The following is a 23,182-nucleotide window of genomic DNA, read 5'->3' on the forward strand; positions in this document are numbered from 1 at the left end:
TGCTTATATAAGTGTGTGTGTGTGTGTGTGTGTCTGTGTGTGTATACTTATATATGTGTGTGCTCTGGGAGGATGATGATGGGCAGGAAAACCACAGGCAGATGGTTGAAGAAAAGAAAGAATCCAAGGGCAACAGATCAGGCTTGTGCCCACAGAGGTGATGAAACCAATGTTGGCACACCAGATTGCTGGTTACAGACTGCTCCCAGGATCAATGGACAATATGGCAGGCAGTTGGCTCAAGTCCAAAATACAGAAAGTCAATAATCCAAATGTAGGTCCAGATCCAGCATAAAGCAAACATATTTCCCAATGCATCCACGTAGCTTGGAAGCAGGTCACATGCCTAAAGCAACTAATGGCATCAATTTGGTGACCTGAGTAAGTGTGTTGCATTGCATTCTAATCTTGTCCCATTGTGAAGGCTAAATACTGATTGGCTGTGATTATACTGTGAGGTTGTCATAGGGGATTACTAGAAGTTAACTATAAACAACTGAGAAACATGAACCGGAGATGCTGACACAAAACCTTAACCATCACAGTTTCTAACAGATGTTCAGAATGGTCAGAATATAATGCATGGAGTGCAGATATACATATATCTGGAAAAATAGATCAACTTAATGTCTTCAGCCACTCTAGTTTTTAGGGTTAAAGTATTTCCACCCATACATAAATTCATAATCTCACAATGATGCTTTGGTAAAAAGTCTCAGGCAAAACTTAGAAGAGAGGACATGCGTACAACTAAAATCTCAAGAAACATGTTTAAAACCCACTTTCAATTAAGCATTAAAAGATAAAGATTTAGAGCTCATAGTAAGATTAAATATTCATTATAATTTTCATTAAAATTATAAAGAGTGGTGGGAAATAGAAATGGTAGATGTAAGGAATGGAGATGTATTAAGAGATGCTATACATTTCTCCACCTTAAAACTTCCTCAGAATTGGAATTATTTGACCTGAGACAGGCAAAGTAGACCACAACTTATTTTAGACTTATTTAATCAGGTATTATAGAAAATGTATCCTAATTCTGGAAATATTAATTAATATTTCTATAAAACTTCGGATACATTTGTTGTGCTCTGTATGTATGACATTATGCATAGAAATAACTACTTAAGTAAAAGTAGAAATATATTTATTTTTGAATCAGGCATCTTCCTGGAACACACATAGAAATAACTGTATTTAAGGTGTTGATAAAAATTTCCAAATCATCTTCATCATATATTACTAAAAGCTACTTAACATTTATTAATAATTTTTCTTAGACTTTTCAAATATAAACTATAAATAATTATGTAAATATTAAGCTATACATTTCCCACAATTTGGAAAAATAAATTAATTCAATGATATTCCACTAAAAAATACAATTTGATAAAATATTGTTAAAGCATTTTAAAACGTAATGTTGGATTTCTAAGATATTAGAAACTAACTCATCCTAAGGGTGTTTGCTGAGATCCTGATCTTGAATTAATATAATTCAATTTTTGTTACTTAGATGTAGGGGTAAAAGAGAATTCCCAGGAAACTTTCTCCTTACAGGGGATAGACATTTAAAAGGTAAGCCATCTTTTGTAAGGTTGAAGGCTAAAAAGCAATCGCCTTGCAAATAAAAATAATAATTAGAAATAAACCTATTTACCTAAGAATGTACGTGCTGATTGTAGATTCCAAATAAAAACAAGAGCTCCCCTGAAAACCACAATCCTGTCTTCTAATGGAGTATCAGTATCTAAGTGGGCTTAGATCAACACACACAAACAACTTCATATAGGAGTGTTAGTTGAAAGTAATGTAGAGTAACTGTAGGGACCAAGGCGCAAATAATTTCAGGTCCTCTTTAAAGAAACCGCTCTTCAAATCAAGTGTCAAATATTTTTCACAGAAAATGTCTCAAAGTTTAGAAATCCCAAAGAAGGATGGTCCAACAGAATGTGGGTGATACCAATCAAATAATATTATTAATATCAAACACAAATACAATTTTGCCAAAATAATTAGGAAATTACTCTATCAATGCATCCCTACTGAAAGCTGCCAGGAATTCAAGTCAGATTCAGAAGAGGATATGGAACTAGGGATATCATTACTGATATCAGATGAATCATGACTAAAAGGAGGGAATACCAAAAATATGTGGATCTGTGTTTTCTTGCCTCTGCAAAGGCACTAAACTGGGCGGGTCATAACAAGCTGTGGATGACATTTCAAAGAAAGGAAATTCTAAAAGGCTTAATTGTGTTCCCAGAGATTCTATACTTAGACCAGGAGGCAGTTATTCAAACATAACAAGGCAGTGCTACGTTTTCCAAATTTAGAAATAGTGTGAGTATTGTATCCTTTCATGATGTTTAATCAAGTTATATGCTAAGCAAATAATCAAAAAAGCAATTACATGAAGACGAATTCTGCATCTGGAATAGAGGAAGGCCCATTAATAATCTGCTATATGTAGATGAGGAAAACTAACTTGCTGAAAGAAAAGATGACAAAGTGCTTACTGATGAAGATCTAAGAATACAGCTTTAGTATGGATTGGACTTCAATGTAAAATAAATAAAAAATAATCGTAATTGAGCCAATAAGAAACCCCATGATAAAATGGAAAAATGTTGAGTTTATCAAAGATTTCTGTTTACTTGATCACAATCAACAACCTTAAAGCAGGAGTCAAAATAAATAAATAAAAAGATGTATTTAACTAGAAAAATCTGCTTGGAAACATCTCTTTAATTTAAAATGTAATTCCATTCCCTTCTCTACTGTTTCTAGTCCTGGAGTCAAACAGGCGGGTGTGATTTAGCATGCGCCCTCTGTTGACGCCTTATGTAGATGAAGGCTAGTTGACAGACAAGGCTTTCAGAATCCAGGCACTATCCTTTTTGATATTTGGGGACCATTGGATATCTTCACCACACTTTCTATAGAAGCCATATCTTATAGTCATCTACTTGAATACTGGATAGGGCCATGTCATAAGAACTAATTTTTCTTAGATTAGTCCTAAGATTAAGTGTGAGCCATGACCATTCATATAGCCCTGGTTTCCATGTGTCCCTGGTTTGTGTTGGAGAGCAGTACCATTTTCCTTCAGCCATAGTACAGAGATGTGAATAGCTTAAAGACAATAGAGAGAGCCTTGTAAAATTCACTATGGCAGGTGCAGTGAGGTTTAAAATATAACACCTTATCGTTTGATCTCTCATTGGATCCACTTGACATTTGTTCCAATGTGTAATATTTCATGCTTTTTTATCAATGAGGTTTTTTGGTTTTATTTTGTCATTTGTTTTATTTTTATTTGTGTCTTGATTTTACTTTGTACATTTCTTCAGTATATAGAATTCAGGATAAGTAAATCTATAGAATTAGTATCTGGATCATTGTTAGCCTCCCATTTCCCCCCAACCCTTTCACTGTATTCCTAGTAACTAAATTGTTACTTCATTGATATCCTGTATTATGATGTCCTGCATGAATATTCTTGCTTCATTTTTTCTTGTTCAGTTTCTAAAACTAGTTGCAGTGATGATTGCATAATCTCCTTAATATGTCTGAATTATATGATGTATGAATTATATGCCAATACATATTAGTTAATAGCAGAGCAGTGAAGTCCCCAGGGATATATGTGGTGCCAGGGCATGGCACCCCATCAGACTCGACTGGAAAGCACTTGTGAAGGACAACAAATAGACACTGAAAAATGTATTCATTTTGTGTGTGTGCTGTTGTTGTAGTAGCTATTGTTTTACTTTCTATTGTTGTTTCATTGTACTCAGTCTTGTAATGGCACATAGAATGTCTACCTGGAAGGGATAGGCAGGATAAACAACCCAGAAGAAAGAACAATGGGATGATAGTTCCGGGGGGACATGGGAGAAGGGGAGGCAGGGGAAAGGAAGTGGGTGTTAGCAAATCCAGGGACAAGGGAACAACAAGTGATCCAAAATCAGTGACAAGAAGGGTGTAAGAGGTCTGGCAGGGCTGGATCAAAGGCAATGTAATCAAGAGGAATTCCTAAAACCCAAATGAAGGCTGAATACGGTAGTACAAAGAAATAGAGGAAAGAACTAGGAGGCAAAAGGTAGTCATAGAGATTTAAATACAAGCATATACAGATGTAAATATATTTATATATGACGAGGGGGGAATATATCTATGGACATATATTTATAGGTTTAGTATTAAGAAAACAGATAGACAGTGTGCCCCTGCTCAAGTACTCCCTCAACATAAGAACACTTTGTTCTAGCAATTCGGCAGTCTAAGATATCCACCTTCCTGGCACCGTTGCTGAAGACAATGGGTTCACAAACAAAAGTGGTGAAGAAAGCTGATGGTGCCCGGCTATCAAAAGATATAGCATCTGGGGTCTTAATGGCTTGAAGATAAACAGGCAGCCATCTATCTAAGAAACAACAAAACCCACCTGGAAGAAGCACAACAGCCTACCCCGACACGATAGCTGAAGACAAAGCAGGTGCATAAGCAAATGCAGTGAAGAAAGCTGATGGTGTCCAACTGTCAAAAATATAGAATCTGGGGTCCTATATGCTGAAAGATAAACAAGGGGCCATCTCACTGAGAAACAACAAAGCCCACATGGAAGAAGCACACCAGCCTGTGAACATCTTGTGAAATCACAAGATGTTGAAGGGATCAGGTATCAGGCATCAAAAACAAACAAACAAAAAAATCAATCATAGCATTGTGAATGAGGGGGAGTGCAGAGTGGGAACCCAGGGCCCATCTGTGGGAAATTGGACATCCCCTTGCAGAAGGGCTGCTGGGAGGAGATAAGCCAGTCAGGGTACAGTCTAGCAATGATGAAATATACAATTTTCCTCTAGTTCTGGAATTCTTCCTCCCCCCCACTATCATAATCCCAATTCTAATTTACAAATCTGGGTGGACCGGAGGATGTACACTGGCACAGATAGGAACTGGAAATACAGGGAATCCAGGACAGATGAACCCCTCAGGACCAGTGGTGAGAGTGGTGATATCGGGAGGGTGGAGAGAAGGTGAGGGAGAAAGGGGGAACAGATTACAAGGTCTATATATAACCTCCTCCCTGCGGGACGGACTGCAGAGAAGTGGGTAAAGGGAGATGTTGGATGGTGTAAGATATGACAAAATAATAATAATTTATAAATTATAAAGGGTTCATAGAGGAGGGGGGAGCAGGGAGGAGGGAAAAATGAGGAGCTGATACCAAGGGCTCAAGTAGAAAGCAAATGTTTTGAGAATGATGATGGCAACAAATGTACAAATGTACTTGACACAGTGGATGGATGTATGGATTGTGATAAGAGTTGTATAAGCCCTCTATAAAATGATAAAAAATAACTAGTAGAAAACTACCTCCTTAAAATGTTAAAAAGCCAAGCTGTCACTTCAAGGATGAAGATAATCTTGACCCAAACCATGCCACTTTCAATTGCTTCATATATATGTGGTGCTGCACAGCAAATAAGAAATATAGAAAATGTGCATGCCTCTGAATTAGGTTGTTGGAGAAGAATGTAGCACATACCATGCCCTGGAAGAATAATTAGAATTCTGTCTGGAAAAAAGCAACAACAGGTGTAATGCTCTTTAACAGCAAGGATGGGAGGCTTCCTTTCATGTACGTGGGACATATTATCAGAAGGAGCCAGTTGCTAGACAGGATACCATGCTTGGTAAGGTAGACGGTCAGTTATCAAAGAAGACCATCAAGTAGGAGGATGGGCACCATGGCTACAACAGAGAGCTCAAGTGTAACCCTCAGTGTGGAGATGGCACAGGGCCCATTACTGCTTCCTTCTTGCATTCATAGGGTTGCTTGTTTGGCATTGGCTTAACAGTATTTAAAACCACAAACTACAATACATTTGTCAATATGTTATAATGTTATATCTCTAAAATTTCAACTGAAATCTCAATAGCATGAAATTGATATTCTTCTCTAATTTTCTAATTAAAAATGTGCGCCTCTAGCCAGTTAAGAAACTTATAGAGGACTTTTGCTTCTGGCAATTGGATAGGTGAGATTTTACCCAGGTATTCAGATGGCCAAAAGGAAACTCTTCATCCTTACACATTACAGATTTGGGGGCTTGGTTCCAAATATTGCCACAGCTATATTTTTAATGAAAATAATTTCAATTCTTATCTATCCAAGATGGTATAACAGGTACTGAATTTAACCTGACTAGAAATCACTAAAAGAAACCTAGCAAGAAAAAAAATGAGGTGAGAATTTTCACACAGGACACCGCTAGACAGGAAATCAATAGAATAAGCCCCAATATAGTCTAAGCTTACTCCTAGAAGTGAGTTGTTAGGCTTTGTGACAGAAAAGGAAACTCAAGAAGAGCCTGGAAGTCACTCTGGGCTAAAGGGATTGAGTTGAGTATCTTAGAAGCCCGAACTAGAATTCAGTGGACAGAATATCAGAGAAAAATACAGAGATGATAATTCTGGGGATTTGCAATGGATACTCCTATTCATGGACTGTGCACAAAGAATTCAGTGAGAAATAAACTATAGAAGGAGCAACAAAAGAAAAAACGCCACCAACAACAAACACACAATTCCTGGAGCTCACACAAGGCTTGGAATAGTTTATATTATCCACAGCCAGACAACAATGTAAAATTTACAATGTAAGACAACCAGTAGAAATGACCAGTAGACAGGCAATATAATCCACAGTGAAGTAGAGAAATCCATCAATAGAAAGGACTAATGGTGATAGAATGAGTAGAGAAAGAATTGCACAATGATATTTTATATGCCTAAGAGGATAGACAGATTGAATAAGTTAGGTAGTGATATTAAAGATGTAAACAAAACAAACCAGGAGGGCAAAGTGGGTCACACATTGGGCTTTTAAACACAAGATCAGCTGATTTCACCTGCCAGAGAACACAGGCTTTCTGTTTCTGTAAAGGTTTATAACTTTTGAAAACCACAGGTCTTGTTGTGAGTCAGAATTGGCTCAGTGGCAGTGATTTGAGTTCAATAACACATGACAGGTCAGACCATCATTAATTGAGAAAAAAAAAAAGTTCCCTTTCCCCTAATATAATGAAACTGGGAAGTTATCCCCTTTTCCATTTTCTCATGATACCAGTGGATGACTATTACCCAACCAAAACAAATCAGTTATTGAGCAGATTCTGATTCATCGCAATCCTACATAAAATTTCTGGGTTTGTACATCTTTATGTGATCAAAACCTTACCGTTCTCTTGTAGAGTAGTTGGTAGATATGAACCACTGACCTTCAGTTTAACAGTCTAATTCCTAATCTACAGGTCAACAGTGTTCTTCATTTACCTATTCTGGAAAACCCACTCACCACTTATCTGTCAGTATCGTGTGCTGTGTTGGCCCGTGTGTTGCTGCAATGCTGGAAGCTATGTCACTGGTGTTTCAATTGCCAGAGGAGTCATCCAAAGTGGACAGGGTTCAGTGGAGCTTCCAGACAACCATGAAGGACTCGCTCCCCACTTCAAAGGAAGGTGCCGCTCAAAAACTTGTAATAGCTTCACAACATTGTCAGGAGGCCTAATGAATGGGAGCCAAATAGTGTCAGGATAGTGCCAGGCACATCCGCTGAGGTGGGACTGCAGAGGAGCCGATTTCTCAGAGTGGATCTACTACGTGGACATGAGCCAGGTGAAGTTTGTGGGAATGGAGCCTTTGGGGTCTTCATTTGCTGATGGGGCACCCCTCAAGACAAGGAGAAACAGCTGCAAAAATCTTCTAATGGCTGGAACACGGAATGGAACTCAGAAGGTGCCATGTATGAATCCAGGAAAATTGGAAGTTGTCAAAAGTGAAAGTGAATACACAAAATTTAGTGAATACACAAAACTGTCTGTCCTAGGACTATGTCTGTCTGCTTTGAAAGAAATCCAATCAATGCAAATATTATTCATGTTATGCCCCAACCACAAAAACTAGTAATAAAGAAATAGAAGAATTCTACCAATGACTTCAGTCAGAAATAGTCAAACATGCCATCAAAATTCATTGGTAATTATCGATGATTGTAATGCAAAAATTGGGAGGAATACTAGGGGAAAATATGGACTTGATGATAGAAAAGAAGCTAGAGATTACATGATAAACTTTGCAAACTAACAACTTGTTCATGTGAAATACAATTTTTCAATTACACAAGAAGTGATTAGACACGTGAACTTCTCCAGAAGGAATACACAGAAACCACAATGAGCACACCTGTGGTCAGAGATTGTGGACAAGCTCAACATCAGTAGCTAAAATGAGGCCAGAGTCTGACTTTGGGACACAAGATCAATTTGTAAGTTCAGGATAAAGCTGGAGGAAATTAAACCACGTCCACAAGAGTCAAAATACAGGCTTGAGTCTATCCCACCTGAATTGAATAAACATCCCAAGAGCATGCTTTATGAAAACATCTCAAGAACAGATTTTATGCATTGAACATTAATGACATAAGACCTGATAAGCTATGGGAGGACATCAGGAACACTATTCATGAAAAAAGTAAAAGATAAGCTATTGGAAATGGAAGAAATGATAAAGTCAAAGAGATGAGTAGAGAATTTAAATTTTCTCTTAGTGAAGCTCGAGAAGACCAAGTGAAATATTATAATGAAATGTGTCAAGAATAGAATTAGAAAAATATTGTCAGCATATCTTAAACAAACAACTCAAGAAAATATTCAAACCTGAAGGTGCAGTATTGGAAGATTCTGTGGACTAAATATTGAATGATGCATGAAGCGTCAAAAGAAGTTGAAAAGAACACACAGAGTCCCTCTACCAAAAATTACCAGCCAACATTTCACCATTTCAAGATGAGCAAAACTAACGGTGCTGAAGGAAGGAAATCAAGCTGTACTGAAAGCATTAGCCAGAAATGAGGCTCTAGAAATTGATGGAATACCAACTGAAATGTTTCAACTGGATGATGAAGCACTAGAAGCAATCACTTGTTTATGTCAGAAAATTGGAAGGCAGCTACTTGACCAATTGACTGGAAGAGGTCCATATGTTTGTCCTTTGCAAAGGGAGGTGACACAATAGATTGTTCAAACTATAGAACAATATCAGTGATATCACATACATGTAAAATTTTGCTCATGATCCTCCAACAATGGTTGTAGCAGAACATTGACAGGGAACTGCCAGAGGTTCGGGGTGATCACTGTGTGGATTAAACAAACTATGGACAGTCTTGAGAAGAATGGGAATTCCAGAATACTTCATTGTGCTCATGAAAAATTTGTGCGTGGAACAATAGGCAGTTGTATGAACAGAACAAGGAAAGAATGCCTGGTTTAAAATCAGGAAATATGTGCATCAGGGTTGTATCTTCTCACCATCCGTGTTCAATCTGTCTGCTGAGTGAATCGTCAGAGAAACTGGCTTATATCAAGAGTAATGTGGCATCCTTTGGAGGAAGGCTTATTAACAACCTGCAATATGAAAATGACACAACCTAGCTTGTTGGACGAGGAGGACTTGAAGCACTTGCTGATGAAAATCAAGGATTGTTGCCTTCAGTGTGGTTTGCAACACAATGTAGAGAAGACCAAGTCCTCACAGCTGAACCGCTATGCAATACCATGATCTATAGAGAAAAGTTTTAAATTGTCAAGGATTTTATCTTGCTTGGCTCCACAATCAGTACTCATGTAATCAGCAGTCAAGAGATCAAAAGATGAATTGCATTAGGTAAATCTTCTGCACAACGCTTCTTTAGAATGTTGAAACACAAGAGAATTACATTGAGGGCTAAGGTATGCCAACCCAAGCCATGTTATTTTCTATTGCCTCATCTGCATATGCAAGTTGAACATTGCATAAAGAAGATGGAAGAAGAATTCATGCATTTGAATTGTGGTGCTGGAGTAAAATGCCGAATGTACCATGCTAAAAGCACAAACCGTTTGTCTTGGAAAAAGTAAAGAGTGCTCCTTAGAAGCAAGAGTGGTGAGACTTTGTCTGAAGCACTTTGGAAATGTCAGGAGAGACGAGTACCTGGAGAAGGATATTGTCTGGAGTGAACATGAAAAATGCCCTCCAGGAGCTAGAGTAATGGACTCATTCACAGGAACAGTTTGCAAATGTACAGGATCCGTCAGTTTTTTCGTTGTGTTGTGCCTCTGGTAGCCATGGAGCAGAACCGACTCGATGCAACCAACAACAGAAAATTCACTGTCATTGCATCTATTCAGACCCGTGGTCCTCTAGTCCTGATGCCTGGTGGTTCCAACCCAGCAACCGGCGCTGCTGAAGAAAGGCCCAGGGATTTGTTTCATGAAAGAATCCAGCCAAGCATATCCTGCCGAGCATATTTGATTCAATAGCAATAGACTTGCTTCCGTTTGGGGAGTTTTATCATATGTGTTATCTAACGCTTGCATGTAGCATGATTTCATGGAGCCTGACAAAAGACACAAATCTCCCAAGTTCGGGACACAGGACTTCCTTGTACACAGCAATAGCAATGGTCAGAGTAGCAAAGGTTTCCCAGAGCCCCAACACCAGAGTCCAAGATGAAGATGTCACCTGTAGTACTCTGTATTAAAGAAGAGGAGCCCCATTATCGAAAATTAAATCTCTTATTCTATGCAATAAGCCTGCTTAACCTTTGCCTGTGAGCAAAACAATATCTTTACCATGCTAGACAGTAAATAAATTTGCCCTTCTCCAGAGTGGTATTCCGTGTCTACGAAAACTGTCCTTTGCAAATATGCCTGAAAAGACAGTTGGAAACAAAACACTTTGTGCCTCTGCTGGAAAGATGTGCAAAACCAAGAAGGTTCCGGAGAGCATCTCCCAGTAGGAACAGTATGATTCAGTCTCAAAGGAAGTGTTGTAAGAAACCTAGACAAAGGGAAGTGCATATACTACATAGCCTTATGTTTTATAACATTATGGAAATTACAAACTACTATACAATACCAGATAGCAAGTGTGACTGCGGATGGGAAGGAGAGGAGGGTGCAGAATGCAGAGGTTGCAAAGGGGCAGAAGAACCCTTGTGGGTGAAGCACAGGATAGATGTCTTTTTGATTGTGGGAATTCGTGAGTGTATACATGTTTTAGAATTTACTAAATTGAATCATTTATAGAGAGTAAATTATACATTGATAAAACTGTAAATGAATAAATAAAAAGTAACTCAGCTTTTCTCCTTTAAAATTTTTTTTCCAATTTGGGGGGAGCTCCTTCAACTATTATAGCAACTCAGAATCCAATTAGATCCAGCATGTTGTACAGTGTTTGCTAACATCCTTTTCAAAACATTTTCTTTCTTCTTGCACTCTTTGGTGTCAGCTCCCTTTTATCCCTGTCCACCCCACCCTGCCCTCCAAGAACCCTTGCTATTATATTAAATATCACTATTCCCTTTTAACCCCTATCTTATACCCTCTGATGCATACGTTCACCTGCCATACTGTTACTCCTTCCCCTCGAGTGGCTTCCGCATTTGTGAAATTAAGCAGCTCTAAAATTCTGTGAGTCTGCAATCGGGCTGATGTAGAAATCTACACTCGTGTATGTACACTGTAGATTAATTCTCACTTCTCTTTATTAAGATATGGGTTTGCAAACTAGATGAAATTAGGTAGTTTATGGTGGAGTTTCTGGATTTGAAGCTGCATGTGCCTGAAGCAGATTTCTTGCCTTCCATTGACCCTGTGTTGTTTGAAGTCTCTAAACTTTCTTTGGATAATTTACGGGAAAAGCTGATCTTAAAGGTGGTAATGAAAGCACACTTGGAAATCACACAGTTTCATTAAAGATAGGTAAAAATTATTTTAGAACTTAACAGTACTTTGCAGAGCCCTGATTTCCCCATTTAGGAAAATGAGACTCGGCACATAGGCATTTGTCCCACAGAAAGGAACTTTCACACAACGAAGATTGTGCTCTGAAAACCTTGATTCTTGGGTCAATATTCTTCCCATTATGTTGTTTCTACTCTTAGCAATTATCAGACGCTTTTCCTTGGGTTGAGGAAAGTATGATTCTGTACCCCTCTCTAAAGTGAAAAAAAGGCAATTAGGTACTTAAAAATATCTCTAATGTAGTATTTTAGAAGAAAATGCCAAGTCAGGAAAGTGTATAGAGCAATTCATTTTTGTAAACAAACAAGAGATTGCAATCCATGTGTTCTCTGGTACCCTGTTTACTTTGGGGACATTAATTGTAAGCAAAGTGAGCAAGATTAAAAGGGATCTGAAAAGAATTTACAGTTATTAATCGGTCAGCAATCCTGTTTGAATGTTTTCTTAGCAATATTCTCAAAAATATCATTGATTCTTGTACAAGCCACATAATTTCCCCCTAGGATGCACTGACCAATGATAGAAGTACACACACACACATAAAAGTGAAAACCCATTTGGTTTTGGATGGCTCTAAAAAATGACCTTACAGTTTGAAGCAGAAAAATGACTTATTGGAAACCCTTGGTTCGGCAGGGTTTTTCCCCTTCAATCAACATGCACCGTGGTGTTGAGTAGACCTCAACAGATGGAGCATCAATAGCAGCAATAGGGGAAAGCAGGAGGGAAAAGCTAAAGAGTCCTGGAGGAAGAAAAAAAATACTGACGACTCTTTGGGGCTTGGGGATTTTTATTACATTTTGTCAACTCTAATTTGCACATCTTATTCTCAGCTGAGCTCAGAATTTCCTAGGAAATTATCAGATACCTGCAGACGCACCTTTTCCTTGTCATGGGAGGTTTCATTGTTTTCCAATCTGATGATAAACCGTACACATGAGTGTTCAGCTTGTTAAGACTACTGAGACCAGTTTCCAGGGATCCGCACACCCCAGCACGTTCCTTATGATTTGGAGTCCTCTGAAGCACGCCATCTGCTCCTGTCCCCAGTAGCCACAGGTTTGTTATGTCTGGGACTCATTCCATTATATACTGTCTCATACTTGTAGTCATTTGTTTCCTCCAACCCTTGAAAGAACAGTTTGCACATTTGAACAAAAGTCTAGACACACACTATCATTTGCTATTATTTAGTCACTTTGGAGCAAACCAGTGATGAATGAGCGAATCTCAGAACTGAATGATACCCATATTGAGGACACTGTACTAAATGTTAATAATGTGCAGATGATTTGGTATAATTATTGAGCAATTAAAATGTAGTTGCATAAAATACCAATGACAACAGAAAGCTTTTTTTAAATCTAAGAGCTGGTTGTTTTTGTTTGTTTGTTGTTGCTGTTATTGTTTGCAATAACATTAAAAACCTAGAACGATATTACAAACACAGTTCAGTCTGCCTTCAAAGTTCAGAAATTGTAAGTTTTTAATAATGTGCTAAATTGAAACTCTCCATACGTAACAAGAAGCAGAAATTATTTTTTTGAGAAAGTTGAGGGTGGTGGTAGGGTGATGAATGCTATGAATCCTAGCCTCCTATTTTAATTTAAGCTTAATAGTGAATAGCCTCTTTATCTTTGCTACAGAGAAATGCATTTTGGCTTTATGAAATACTAGCTATTAAAAACCTTGGGCAGTTAGATGAAGCCACATAGGAATAAAAATAACAATGTGTCCTCTAGTAATGATGATAAGGACATGTAGAATGGGAAATTCCAACACCGCTCGACATTTTTAACCTCAAAATCGACACAGGCCTTCTTCATATAGGTGCAATTATTTAAGATTAGGCAAAAATCTGTGGGGCCTACAAAGGCCTTCTACCTCCTACTGAAAGGCCAAAGACCAGTAGCATGCTTTGCTCTGAATCCATTGCTGCCTAGAATATTAAATCTTTAATAGCGGTTAATGTAATTTCTTAGTGTTCTCTACTTGATCACCAAAATTCAAATACCCATTGCAGTGGTCACACAGTTTTACAGACAAAATTCATGCTTAAAAGGTTTATTAAGGAGGGGACAACACTGGAGACACGGTGTGGGAATTCCGCCCAATAGGATTGCACCACACCAAGGCAAACCACTAAGGGAGTGCAACAGAACAGAACAGCAAGTGGAACAGAGCAACAAGTCCCCAGGGAAAACCAAAAATAGACTTTGGGGCTAGGGCTTCGCACCCCATCAGACTCGACCAGAAAACACTCCTAAAGGCCAACAAACAGTCCTTGAACTAACTCCAAAAAAAACAACAAAAAAAAGGTTTATTAAGGAAATTAACAAATTGTCATGCCAGTGGGAAAAGCTCAGGATAGTTATTAGGACATGTTACAAAGTTCTTCCAAGTCTACTAATAATTGCTCAAAGGACTATACCACTCTGCTAGGCAACTCCACCCAATGGCATCCCAGCTCCACAGCCATGGGTCAGCAAGCCCAGCTTCCTCCATTAAGTACCCAGAGGTACTCCACTTTGCAAAGCAGCCTCATGCACAAAAGCACTCCGCTGTTTACATGCTCGGTGGGTTGGGAAGTTTATGTTTTGCCCCATGCTCTGGCTCCTGGTTCTGCTGCTGCTCCTTTGATGTTACAGCTGTCTACTGGAGTCGGGAGCTCACTGTGCAGGCATCTCAGGTCCGAAGTCACACTCACTCGTGCTCTTTCTGGTAATGAGATCCCTTTCATACACGGCAGGATGGCTTTGTAAGGAAGCCTGTTCACAATTACAGATAAATCCTATCAGTATTTCCCCCTCCCTAATTCACACCTTCTCACCAGACCCATGCAGGAAAAGGTTGTTGAGTAGAAGTTGTGGAATTTGCCTAGAAAAGCCACATTAAATATTATCCTATCACAGATAGCATACTTCAAAAAAAACTTAATATTTTTGGACAATGAACACAAGTGCATTCTTCTTTAATTTTCCTTCACAGCATAATAAATCACATGACTGATTCAAAATGGCCAGTATCAGGCCACTTCAGCTCACAAATACCTAGAATATTGATGCTCATGCTGTCTGCTTCATTTCTGATGGCCTCTAGTTTTCCTAGATTCATACTTTGTACCTTCCACATTCTAATTGTGAATAGGTGTTTGTAGTTGTTTCTTCTCATTTTCAGTCATGGTCCCTTAGTAAATGGAGCTCTGGAGGAAGACTTTATTCCATCCACGTCATTAGCGCAGACTCACCCTGAGAAGGAAACTCTTCCAACATAAGGGGCTTATCTTTTTGGCAATATAACTGACAATGTTCTGTTGCTATTCATAAGTCTTTCGGAGGCTAATTTCTCAGACATAGACAGCCTATTCCTATATCATAGTCTGTTCTTAATCTAGAAGCTCTACTGAAATCTTTTCACTTTAGGGGACCCTAGTATTTGAAATAGTAGTGGCATAGCTTACAGATCTCTAGCAACACACAAGATAGCACAATATGATAGACTGACAGACAAATCGTGGATATTAATAGTGACATCAAATTATTACATGTGAAACGTGGCTTCTATTTGTAATTTACTAATCTAATGGAACTTGGTAGGGGAATAAATATTTGTATTTAAGGTAAAACTATAACATCTTTAATATCATATTAGAGTACTTTGATCATTTCAATGTATTTAGTCAACATAAAATAGAGGGTCAGAGGAAAAGAGGAAGAAGCCCAATAAGATAGATCGACGCTGACCACAACTATAGACTTGTTTGTGAGGATGGCATGCAATCCGTCTGTTTCCTTGGGTTGTGCGTTGTGTAGTTGTGAGTCAGAACCAATTTGATTGCACTTAACAATAACAATTTGTATTTAGTATCATTAGAGAGCAAGACCGATTCTCTTTCTAAATCTTAGTCACCAGTGGAAAATAACCATTGTAGGTAAAAATGCAGATGAGATGTTTCTTTAAATACTTGTCATTTGAAGACATATTTCTCCTAGCATAGCTTTCCTTTAAATAAAAAAAGGATTATAAACCCCCTGGTTTTGTTCAGCTCATTAATTGTGGCTAATTTGCCATTCTGACTACTTCCACTTTCTGGAAACAAAGTAAATTCTTCCCTCTAACAATGTGCAACACAGTAGAAAAGCTAGCTGACCATGTAGGCTCTTCCAAAAATTTCCCCACAAGCATAATTTAGACAATTTAAAATTAAATCTTCCAGGCCAAGTCACACAATGATGTCTCTAAATAGTAAAATGAGATCAATCTAGTGGTATAATGATATTGCAGGAAGGACAAAAGTCTTGTCATGCCTGGTTTATTGCATACATCAATTCAAGTTTATTTTTCCCACTTGGAGAACTCATTCCCTCTTAACATATGTTCCTGATTTAGCTCTATCATCTCACTGACCACATCAATGGCATCGTCACTGATGCTTTACAGGATATTAAAAATCAAGGTTCTATCTACCACCACTTCATAAACAAGGTAACAGTGAATTTTATCAGCAATAATCATTTATTAAGTAAATACTTAATGCTAGACAACAAGTAAAGCGAACCTAAGATGATTGACATATTTGAATCATGTTGTTGTTGTTGAAGAATATTGAATATACCATGGACGTTCAGGAAAACAAACTTTTCTAGGAAGAAGGTCTGAATAAGTGAAGATGGAGAAACTTTGTTTCACAAACTTTGGACATGTTACGATGAGGGATCAGTCTCTGTAGAAGGACACTATGCTTCATAGAGGAACAGCCAAAAGAAGTTCCCCAGTAGGATGATTGATACAATGGCTGCAACTATGGGCTGAAGTATCGCAAGGACTGTGTGGAAAGAATGAATGGGTGAAGAGCTCAGGTGCTACACCATTTCATTGTTAGGTGTAATGGTGCTATGACTCAGGATCAAGTCACTAGCCCTAAACACCAACCACAACACTACAAGCCGTGCCTTATTACAGAGACCTCTGTCTTTGCACTTGGAAGAAGTCAACCGTGTCTTACAAAACATGATTCCAAGCATTTCCATTTAACGGATCAGGAACTTTGTCAAGTAGATGCAAGTTGTCACCAACAGCCATTTTGCAAAACCATATCCACATGCATATATTTTTCTGTGTTAGTCTGGGTAGAGCAGACAAACAAATTCATAGACACTTATATGTGTATAAAACAACCTTTATATATAGGAGTAATCAAATGTTAAGAAAACATCGCAGCCTAGTACAGATCAAGTCCATAATTCTGATATTAGCCCATATGTCTCATACCGATCTATAAATTCCTCTTCAGACTCACAAAACACATGCAATGATGCTAATGCAAGATCACAGGTCAGTGGGTACAAAGTCTTGTGGATCCAGTGGCTGTGAAGGCATCTTAGTAGTGGCAGGGGTCTCCACGTGGCTCCTCCGGTTCCAGGGCTCTGGTGTAGCTTCATGTGTCTTGTCAGCAAGCATGTCTCGCAGGGGTGAGCATGTGTCCCACTCAAATCTCAAATTGACAACAGATTATGTAACTACCACCAGGGCCTTCGAGAAATGAAGTGATCCATTTGTTCTTTCGTCCATGGTTGCTATTGTTAGATGCAGTCAAGTCTGCCTGCATAGTGATCCTACATAGCAGAGTAGACTTGCTCGTTGGTGTTTCCTGGGCTGAAGCCTCTATGGAAGCAGACCACTAGATCTTTTACCTGTGTGGCTGCAGTGTGAGTTTGAACCACTCGCATTTCGATTAGCAGTTTAACAGATAATCATTGTGTGTCCAGGACTCCTTTACATCACAACGTACTGGAGGAGTCCTGAAACCGCCCTGCTTTTAATTAGCAGGACACTGACACCTCTTCATCCCTAAAGAATGTAGCAAATGTGCTCAGTAGATAAAATAGCACATTCCTCCTCTTTCAAGGACATGCTGGACTTTTGTTTATTTATTTTTTCCTAGACTGCTGCTATTGTTACTTGGTTGATAAAATAAATGCGTTTATGGTCCAGAGAGATTATCAATATCGATATCGAACTCAAATTCTAAGACAAATCAGGTCTTACCTTACTCCTTTATGAAGATAAACCAAAATTATTCCAAACTGTTCCAAAAACAATTGTGATATCAATATACAGTTCTCACAAATATACACTGACAGGCAAATTAGACTCCCCCATAATTGAACTGAGCGATGATACATTTTCATACTAATTTATAAGATTTATTAAATGCCACAAGCACTAATGTTATTAAAGGAAATGAGAAGTACTAGAACTATTTTGTTAAAGGAGAGAAAAATATCTCTCCAAAGTAAATCTAGAATCCTTATTTATTAAATCAATAAAGCACATGAAAGATAACCAGGATGCATACTCATTAATTCTACAGGATAAACTACACATGTGGCTTACATTAAAATCTCTATTAAAAATAAACAATTTATTATTTCTATCACCATGATAGGTATATTTAAACTATAAATTACTTTTTAATAGTTCTTAATATTTTTATAATGTGAGATTATTCATGCATAGTGGAGAATTATGATGTAAATTCTGGAATGCTTAACCAAGCACATGGAAAATTAGATGTCAGATAGCCCCATACATGAGAAATGTTTGCTTTTGTCATGTACTGGTTTAAGCACATGGAATACTTAGGCTCTTCCTCAGGGGTATCACATCCTCCTATTCCACATGCTAGCTTGTGGCCTGAGTTCAAAGATAGGGCTTGACATTGCTATTCTCTTTTCTGTCGAAAGCATGTATTCCAGAATAACCTTCAGGTATCACCACTCAGTAAGGCAATCATGTTAGTTCTCTTTTTTTAAAAAAATTATAATACAGCTTAAAATTTGCTTCCAGGTATATATCTCATTCAATCCAATCCCCTCAAATTACAAGAACATATACTGAGACCTAGAAGAAGCAAACTAGTTGCCCCAATTTATAAGGCTATCCATAGATTTGTTATTTTGAGTATTTTACTCCAAGATAAATTTCTTCAATTATTTTTCTATTTCTATTACTTCCTATTTATTCTCAGTATACAGAAATGTAACATAAAATAAATCTTCAAGGGAAGTATTGTACAAATAAGTACCTAATACATTCAAAACTCCTTTGCATAATTCTCATATTAGCACTACAAGTTAAATGACTGGTGTCTGTGAAAGAAGAGTCCCAACATTGTGAAAATACAAATAAAATAAGGTGTTCGTATTCTTATTGAGTTTAAAAAGCAATGAGCATTTTAGAATATTTTTGTTGCTGGGCGGTGAGATACACAGCAGAACACTTACCAGTGCATCAATTGCTATATTCAGTTGTGACATAAACTACGTTCTCTGAGTTATAGGACCATTCCCATCCTCCTTTTCTGAGTTGTTCCTCCCCTACTGACATCAAATCACTGCCCCTCAATTCCCTAGGACATCTTTTGAACTGCGGTTGTCACTTTCTTCCCATACCCCCAGATCTTGAAAGAGTATCATTTCACAATTAAGCTAGGCCCCTTTCAGTTTTAAGAATTCAAGGGCTGTTTTTGGTTTAAGGTTTACAGGTATCATTGAATGTGTCCTGCACTTAGATGCTGAGTCTAGGGAACATTTCAGTATTCAATATCAGCATCAGTGTAAGACATATTTTAGTATGCAATATCAAAGAACTCAGAGTATGGTACTGGGTAAAGTTTGCTTTCTCAAACACTGTGTTCTCAAAGTGTAGTCCATGAACTATCAGCATCCTCATCACTGGGGGGCTTGTAGAAAATCAGATTCTCAGGCCTCATCCACGCAGGACAGCATCAGGAACTGTGGACATGGCTCAGGAGCCTTTCCAGTGATCCTAACGCTCACTTCAACCTGAAAAAGAATGCAAACATCCAACCCATCACCATACGGTCAATTGTAAATCACAGAGATACTACACAGGAACAAGTACAAATGCCGCATTGTTCTCCCGAGGCTGTACATCGTTACAGAGGTTGACTGACACTTCTTTTTCAGCAGAACAATTGTGGGTCTGAACTACCGGCACTTGAGTTATCAGTTGAGCACTTCACCACTTTCACCCCGAGGACCCTCCCAAGTCTGAGAACTAATATTCAGTTAGATGAGATTTTCTTTTCCCCCTGGAAGACTGCAGGGCAAAGGGCTTCTGGCAGACACACAAAGCTAGAATTCATGTACTTTCGATGAAAGTAAATAGATTTCTCTCAATCACAACTGGACCAAGGGAGACATGAATATGAAAACCTTATTAACAGAAATCTTATCCAACAAATATTTGCAGAAAATAAATAGCTTGTCAAAGAATAGGAGCAGCTTGTTAAAACCTCTTTTAAAAATTTTGCCTTGAAAGAATTATTTAAGATTGGAAATATTTTGTGTTAAAGAAGATAATTAACAATATCTCACCTTCCCTCCCTGCCTCTACTTGTGTAAGGTGTAAGAAATTCTCTGAAATGAGTTGGTGATTTTTTTGTTGTTATGGATCTTCTCTCAGGACCGGAAGTAAAAACAACCCCAAAAGGATGGTTTGTGGTATCATTTTTCTTCTTAAACTTCTCCTCACAGAAAGCAATTAGACAATCATCAAGACAAAGTGCTTCTCTTCTTATGCTACCAAAAAGTTATCCCTCAAAAAATAAAAGAAAAAAACAATGGGGGGGGGCGAGAGAGAACAATTCAACAAACCAAAGCAAAGAAATTAAAGTGTGAGTATCCATAGGGTACTTATAATTTTTTTAGAAAGAAAATTTAAGTCTTCCACAGGTTCAGAAGTATTAGCTTGGACTTCATCTTTAAGTTCCTGTGGGTCTAAAGTTGAGTTGGGTAAAATTAGGAACCCAAAGGTCAATCCCATTGAGTTTGGTGGCGGATGTGGATGCCCAAAGGAATTGCTGGGACCTCTCAATTTCCAGACACTGAGAAGAAACCTCTCCTCAATCTCAATGGGTCTCTGGGCCTTTCTGTGGAAAAAGCAAAATCTTACACTATATTCTCAAAAGTCTTCCTGAATCAGTCGTAAACTCACTACATACTTAAGGAGATGATTTAGTTCAGGTTTAGATAGCACATCTGAAGGGTCTCCCATACCGTGTTTCTTTTGAGCCGAGTTTTAAATCTGCATTTGGGGCTATCTTCATTCTTAAAAGAACAACGGGTAGGAGCTTAATCCACGATCCTTGGGTTTCTTGACATAATTTAGCCAATGCCCTTTTTAGAGTGATTGATCCTTTCCACCTTTCCTGATAGCAGGGGGTACCAGGCCATATATAATTGATATCCTATTTCTAAGTTGGTGGAAAGGGTTTGCATTATTTACATTACAAATGATAGATCACTGTCTGATTATAAAAAAATTAGGTTAACCCTTATTTTGGGATGATTGAGTATAGCCTCTCCCACTTCTACTGCCTTTCTATGCCAGTGGGGAAGACCTCTAGCCAGCCAGTAAACCTTATCTATGGACACCAAGATGGAAATTGCCATGTGCCTAAATCCTGTCATGCATGACATGGGAGTAAAGTCTAGGTTTCAGTGTCAGACAGGTTTCACTGAAAGAGGTAGTATTAGGCACTTTGTGAGGTATTCTTCAAACAGGTTTAAAAAATACTCATAATCAGTTTTTACTATTCTCTGCAGTTTCTTTCCCTTGATACACCCATAGCATAACTTCAGGAAGCTGGCCCTCAGCTAAGCTCCATGGGCGATTGTCCAGCGGGGGAACCAGGATGCTGAGTGGGGAAGCAGGGGCATATCACTTTAGCTGTGCTGCAACCCTGAGCTCTTTGTTGATCTGGTACTTCCTGCGGAGCACGCACTGTCTGCAGCCTGGGACCAGGAGACACTAGGCAGCATAACACTTTGGCCTGTGGTTCCCTCTGTGGCCAGGGCCTGTCCATTGTTCACCCACGGCTTTTTCTGTGGAGGCCCCCTCTCCCCTAATGTCTGACCTGGTTTTCGCGGCCACAATCAGCCTGCCCACTGCCTGCCCACGTATACTTTAGCCACAGCCGAAGCCCACCCGCAGTCTGCCCGTGGCTTCTCCCACAGTTGGACCCCTCCTTACCACTCGATCACTGACTTTGCCGTGGTGAATGAAACCCCCGCTGCGGGTTTTCCAGCTGTGGTAGGAGCCAGTCCACCGTCTGCCTGCGGCTTTTTCCATGGCTAGACCCCTGCTCATCATCTTGATGATGCGACCAGAGCCTGCCCGCAGCTCTCTTGCATCGCTTAAGACACAGCCAAAGACTGCTACGTCCACCCGCAGATTTTACCACGGTGATTTGAATCTGCCTGCCGCCCACTCATGGTGCTTACTTTCATGTCTGGACCTAGCCCACCATCCAGCCGTAGCTGTTTCAATTGTGACCAGACCTCCCTCACCTGCTGTTGGCCCACAGCTCTAGCTGCCAGCCTGCCCCAGCCACGTGGTTCACCTGCCAGACTGCCTCACCATGAGACTCCCCACGGTCCACCCTGGCCCTGTGAACTCTGGCCAAATCAGCTCAGACCTGCAAGCCCCTGCCGGTCAGTCTTAACCCTGCCGCCCCACTGTCAGCCAAGCCCAACCCATGCCAGCCAGTTCCAGGTCTGTGGCTCCCCTGCCAGCCTGGCCCCACCACCTTCTCACTGGCTAGCATAAGCCCCGTGAAACCCCTTCTCACCTCGCCTAGAATCATGACCCCTAAACCGGCCAGCCTGGACCCACAGCTCTCCTTCCAGTCCAGACTTAACCCACACCTACCCCATGGCCTGCCCCAGTCTATACCCAAGGCTACCTCAGTGACCCACACAGGCCCGGCTCCATGAACTTCCTACTTCTGCCAACCACAATCCACCTGCAGCAGTTCCTCATCATCACTGGTCCCCATACTGTTGCGGCTACCTGAGCAATTACCCTGCACTGCTCTGTCCTTGCTACCTGCAACAGCCCCACCCATGTTCCACGAGAGGGCTACCTGCCCTGCCCTCCAAAGAGGCAAAACTGGCTGTCTAATGAAACCATAGTGACATAAAGCAGTAGCCAGATCCCCCAGTGCTGTCAGTGACAGGTAGCTCCTGGATCCACTAACATTAGTTTCACAGAGAGAAAATTCAGGGCTCTTTGACACTCAGAAAATGGCACTGAGCTCCTCCAAAATGACCCACAGAGAGCAACATGCATCAATACCCTATACAAGAAAAGAAGAGAAACAAAAATGCTATGTTGGGGAAAGTCCTGAACCTAACAATATTCATAAGCAGATATTGATCCACCACAGAAGGAAATCTTCAGTATGCTGCTTGGAGTCATACAGGATATGAGGGCATCAATTCAGAAAAAGG

General features: G+C 39.4%; 1 pseudogene; it reads right to left on the reverse strand.

Moving 5' to 3' along the window:
* The window catches only part of LOC142456098 (T-complex protein 1 subunit zeta-like), a 69,803-nt pseudogene extending 47,781 nt beyond the window's left edge, over positions 1–22,022 (reverse strand).
* Positions 22,023–23,182: the final 1,160 nt, after the last annotated feature.

The sequence above is a fragment of the Tenrec ecaudatus genome, chromosome 9 (genome assembly GCF_050624435.1).
Source record: "Tenrec ecaudatus isolate mTenEca1 chromosome 9, mTenEca1.hap1, whole genome shotgun sequence".
NCBI lineage: Eukaryota > Metazoa > Chordata > Mammalia > Afrosoricida > Tenrecidae > Tenrec > Tenrec ecaudatus.